Raw genomic sequence first — 6,209 nt, forward strand, 5'->3', positions numbered from 1 at the left:
TATGGTAGGGTTTAGAGCGGCGCCGCTGACGTCGGTGCTTAGGTTGCTTCTCAAGAGGATCACTCTCCATTGCATCCTTTTGATCCTCGCCATTGACTTCTTTGGGTGTGTCCACCATATATATGTCGTATGATGAGGTGGCTGTCCAGCGCCCTGTGGGCGGTGGTTCCCGTTCTTCTCCGGCATCGTCGTCCATACCGTCGATGTCTTCGGAGTCAAAATCAAGCATGTCGGTTAAGTCGTCGACAATGGCTATTAAGTGGGTGGTGGGTGGGTGATGAGCTCCTTCATCGTCAGCTTCCCACCCTCGCCGGACATAGTTCGGCCAAGAGTCTCCTGACAGGGAGAGAGATTTTAACGAGTCTAGCACGTCACCCAAAGGCGAGTATTGAAAGATATCCGCGGAGCTAAACTCCATGATCGGTGCACAGTTAGATCCGATGGGCACGGATGCACGCGGTTCGGAGCCTATATGGCCGGAGACAAGTCTGAGGGTCCGATGACACAGACCTCATTGGAAGTGAAATCCATTTTCGGCTCTATCGCCGCTGCGTGTGCGGCTTCCGTGGCGGGGTCCATCCTCCTGTCCTCAGATGGAACGATCTACACTGGATTTAAAGCCAGGGAAGATGCAGGTGTGATCTCCTGAACACCGTCCGATGGCAGATCTAGGTCATGCTCGTCGCGGCTGTAGGGTGCACCTGTCATGGGCTCGAATCCGTCGAAGATCAAGTCTCTGCGGATGTCGGTAGTGTAATTCAGGCTTCCAAACCTGACCTGATGGCCAGGGGCGTAGCTATCGATCTTCTCCAGATGGCCAAGCGAGTTGGCCCGAAGTGTGAAGCCGCCGAATACGAAGATCTGTCCGGGGAGGAAAACCTCACCCTGGACCGCATCGTTGTAGATGATTGAAGGAGCCATCAAGCCTTATGGTGACGACACCACAGAACTCTCAATGAAAGCACCAATGTTGGTGTCAAAACAGGCGGATCTCGGGTAGAGGGTCCCGAACTGTGTGTCTAAGGCTAATGGTAATAGGAGGCGGGGGACACGATGTTTACCCAGGTTCCGGCCCTCTCTATGGAGGTATACCCTACTTCCTGATTGATTGATCTTGATGATATGAGTATTACAAGAGTTGATCTACCACGAGATCATAGAGGCTAAACCCTAGAAGCTAGCCTATGATTCTAATTGTTGTTGTCCTACGGACTAAACCCTCCGGTTTATATAAACACTGAAGGGGGCTACGGTTACACAAAGTCAGTTACAGAGAAGGAAATCTACATATTCGAATTGCCAAGCTTGCCTTCCATGCAAAGGAGAGTCCCACCCGGACACGGGACGAAGTCTTCAATCTTGTATTTTCATAGTCCAGTAGTCCGGCATAAGCATATAGTCCCACTGTCCGAGGACCCCCTTATCCAAGACTCCCTCACCGGCGGCATCCTCTTCGTATGTGGGAGTTCAATCCGGAAATTCCACGGACCCTTCAACACTTCTCCGGCACAATGCTCAGAGGGATGTGGAATTTATTCTTCGGCGCACAAAGACAGTGGCCGGATACTACAGAAGACCTTGGTCTTGATAGCAATCATCTGGATACTCCAGTAAGTACTTGACTCCCGAACACGGTTTAGTCAAATTATTCATAACAATGTACTGATAAAACTCCACTCGGCCAGGGCTGGTTAAAGAATGCGGAGAGAATTAGGTGTTCGGCTCCACTTCCCGAAGATTCTGCTGATCCGGTACTAACAAGGATGCTGGCTCCAGCACCATATCAAATGTCGGCGGGGGAAGATAAGGAGGAGAGCGAAGAGGCCCAAGGCGTCCTCCATTCTGGAGGCACACCAGGCAATTTGTCCGGGGAGATTGGAATTTCCACTTCCAAAGGTGGAAGGGAAGGGCGAACTGACATCCCTTCTCCTCATGGGAAGAAAAGGGCCGCCTCCGAAGAGTCAAAGAGAGGAGCTTATAAGAGGGGGAAGGTATCCCGGTCAGGGGGTGACATTGACATGTAGTCACTCCGCAAATATAGTCCCTTAGCCGAATCGTAAGTAAACCAGGGTGTTTTTAAACATGTCCCGTTCTTTCTTGGTCGTGAGGGTAACATTTAAAATATATGTTTGTTGTCCGGTACGCAGCCCTCCTCAACAGTCCTCCTCTTCGGGGGGTCTTCTTCCGGAGATGATGGAGAGCGAGACGCCTCCATAAATATCCCTGCCTGATAAGGCAAACGACACCGAGGTGTCGTCTCGGAGGATCTTTCCTAATCAACGAGTGGCACAAGGGGTAGTGAAGACCGGGACCGAAGGTAATACTTCGGCCGCCCAGGGTCCGGGGTGTGCGGCCCCTACGGGGAACAAGAAGAGTCCCGGACTATCCAATGTCCGAGGGACGTTGCGACCTGTTCCGGATTCGGAGGCGCCAGATACATTGATGGACATGTTGCAGCATGCGTCCGTCTCAGAGGAGCATCATACCTTGATGGGTATGGTGGTTGAAAGAATTCGGTCCGCGAAAAGCGGATTGAATGAAGCCTGCATGATCCTACTAAGAGGTGTCAAGGTACATAGTGTAATTTATAAATGTAAATTGCACTTGTGTATAGATAGTAGCCCCTGAGACTCTCGTTGGCATCCATAGGGAGGCGATCAGAGGATCAAAAATATATGCCCAGGAAATGATCTGACTAATTGGAACACATGCCGTTACATCCGTGGCCACTGCCCAAGCTACAGAGGTAGCCCATCCGAAGCAGAAAGTTGATGTAGCGGATGATGACATCATGCTTATTAACAGGCGGCTCGACGAGGCACAAGGTATGTCTTTGGGGCACTCAATACATGCTAGTATTATAAAATGAGTGTGATACTGAGAATTTGTATCTGCATAACTGCAGATAGTGCCGCCGCAGTTGAAACCCTTTGGGCGAAACTTGCCCGGGCCAAGGAGAAAGCCAGGATGAGTAATGCGGCTGCCAAAAAGGTAGTCGTCGAATTAAAGGCCGAGCACACTGCTCGGCGTCAGTGCGAGAAGAGAATATCTACTATGGCACTTGAGCTGAAGGATGCCACTAGCCGATGTCAAGTTCTTGAGAAAGATAACAAAGCCAAAGCGGCCGCTCTTGATAAGGCCTTAAAAGAGGCGAAGGAAGCCCGGTCCGAGTCTAGAGCAGCTCGGGAGGAGATCCGACAAGCTGGGGAGATCGCAGCTGGTAAGACCTTTTTATTGCAAACTAAGTTTGGCGATCAGAAGTATGTGCTGCTTAATCAACTGTGGAGTTCTCCAGACGCCTTTATGGACCTGCCGAAGAGTGTTGCCGAAGCGAATCAGTTTTTCTACGCACAAGAAGGACATGTGATTGAAAAGCTATTCTGGTCACAATTTGACTTGCCAAAGCGTCCACTGTTAAATGAACAGATTGCCCAGTGGACCGAGCTCCACAAGATATCCGGAACTTCCATGAAGGACATCATATCCCGGTTGTGGCCGACTGAACCAATTCCAAATAGTTATTTCCGTTTGGTGCGACAACTTGTTAATGCAGTTCCGCGTATCAACGTTGTGAAGCGGTCAACATGCATACAAGGTGCACGGATGGCCCTTGCCCGTGTCTAGATGTATTGGGCGAAGATGAAGGCCACCAATATTGCGGTGCAGAGTCCACCCGAAGGCAAGGACCCTAACATGCCAGAGCATTACTTTGAAGATGTCCTAGAAGGTGCCCTCTTAATAGAGGGTCAGTGCTCAAAAGATATTATGTTCAAGTGAATTGTATCGAAATTGTAATAACACTATTATGATATATTTAAGGCTACGTTTTTATACTTTTTGCCCAAAAAGTTTTGGTGCCTCCTGTGCGGCCATCTTTTTTATATAATCTAAAAGTTTGTAGTCATTGGCTTCAGCCCCCTCGCGTATAACGTGGAGGTGTTCAGAAAAGCACTTGATCACACTTGAGCCAACGTCTTGGTCCATTAAGGAGGTGTTAGTGCTGCGAACTAGGCAGTCAGACTATAGGGCTTTAACACTTTCGCTTAGCCATAGGAGTTTGACGGTGGGGCTACTATATAGCCCCTGGTATGTCCGCGGTTATCCGAATGCAGTGCGTTTACATAAGTGACCGGAAAAATGGTCCTTCGTTAATGCGGAAGGAATCATGAAGATTCCTCTTAGTCATCGAGTGGTTGACCAGCTCTTGCCGCATCATGACAGTCAGTTTTTGGCTTTCTCTACTGAGGTGCTCATCTGAATGAACCAGGACACAATTGCAGTAGTTCTCCCTTTACTACCCTAGCAGATATAGCGAAACGTAAGGTAGTAAGCACAGGAGATGGGAAACCCAACTATTGACCAAATACATGATTCGGAGCTGATGCATATAAGGCCAAACTCGCAACGCCGAACACTCCCTGTAGGTCTTCGGACTTTACAATATACACCGGGCTGAATACAGCCCCTGGTGATAGAACCTGGTACCAAGGCACGTATGGCAATCCGACGTGGGGAAAGAGCGCAGGTGGTGAGAGCATAAATCTCAAAACACAATACGAACCAAGCTGCTTCTATAACATCCACTTTAGTACAGCGAGCCATATATTTACAGGTAATGCCGATATCTTTCTTGGACATTTTACATGCCAAGAAAGTATAAACCAAAAGAGATAAAAAAGGTTTACACAGGATCTTAATCTAAAAAAGAAACCTTAATGCGGGGCCCTGCTGCACGTCTGCGCCTTTTTCTCCGTTGTGAAGTGTCATTGAAGGGTATAATGTGATGGTCGTCTGTAAGAAGGAGAAAAAATCAAGTAAAAGAATCTGGTGTGGCCATAAGCAAAACTGGTTCATTTTAATGAACCGTGAAATATAACTTCTGGAGTCCGAATAGGGTCAAGCCGAACTATGGACTTTTTGTGTGCTGTGTGCCCCCGTCGCCACCCAAGGGGTTTTGAGTGTATATTTATGTATACGTGACACTTGTGCTATCTCCTTATGGGCGGTCGATGGGGGCGTAGCTTCTAATCGAGCTCGGGTTTATCTGAGCTTACACACTGAGGTGTCCGCGGTCTTGACGACATATGAGCTGTTCGGTTTTAGTAGGCCGTTTTGTGCTACAACTGCTAGAGCTGCCGTGTATTCTTCTGTACAAAGACGGCGCTCTGTATTTCCACTGACCGTAATGACGCCACGTGGTCCAGGCATTTTGAGTTTTAGATAAGCATAATGCGGGACTACGTTAAAACGGGCGAAAGCCATTCTTCCAAGTAGTGCATGATAGCCAGTTCGGAACGGAGCTATGCCGAAAGTTAGTTCTTCACTTCGAAAGTTGTCGAGAGAACCGAATACAACATCCAATGGTAGAGAGGCCATGCAGTGGGCTTCCACACCCGGTATAACTCCTTTAAAGGTAGTGTTGCTTGGCTTGACTCTTGACGGGTCTATCCCCATCTTGCGGACAGTGTCCTGATATATCAGATTGAGACTGTTGCTGTTGTCCATAAGGACTCGAGTGAGGTGGTATCCGTCAATTATTGGGTCGAGCACTAAGGCAGTCGAACCCCCGCGACGGAAACTAGTCGCACTACAAGAAATTTGTTAATCCATGACGGATTTTTTTGACGATCCTATATCCATCACCGATTATGACAGTTTACACCCATCCGTCACCCATACCGTCACCGACTAGTAAGCCGCGTGTGGGCTGAAAAACAGTAGGCCCTTGCTGACGGACGTCGGGCTACCGTCACAGAAACTGTCACGAATCAAACAAGTGGGCTTAGTTGGGCCTACCATTTTTTTCCATATACACCATTCCAGACCATCATGGGTTGTGCTGATGCTGATGTGGTGTAGATGCCCCTTCTTTGGCCCACATGTCGGTTGGACCATACGTGTTTCTCTAAAAAACAAAACAGTGAGGATGCATGGGTGCCATTGTATGCCCCACATGACAGTAAAAAAACAAGTTACCGATTTAGTGTGTCGCCGTCTGCTACGTCTTGAGCTTGCATTGGTTTTCCTCGAAGAGGAGAGGGTGATGCAGCAATAGTAGCGTAAGGATTTCCCTCAGTTTTTGAGAACCAAGGTATCAATCCAGTAGGATGCTCCTCAAAAGTCCCACGCACCTACACAAACAAACTGAGAACTCGCAACCAACACGATAAAGGGGTTGTCAATCCCTTCACGGCCACTTGCGAAAGTGA

The sequence above is a fragment of the Triticum dicoccoides genome, chromosome 2B (assembly GCF_002162155.2).
Source record: "Triticum dicoccoides isolate Atlit2015 ecotype Zavitan chromosome 2B, WEW_v2.0, whole genome shotgun sequence".
Lineage (NCBI taxonomy): Eukaryota > Viridiplantae > Streptophyta > Magnoliopsida > Poales > Poaceae > Triticum > Triticum dicoccoides.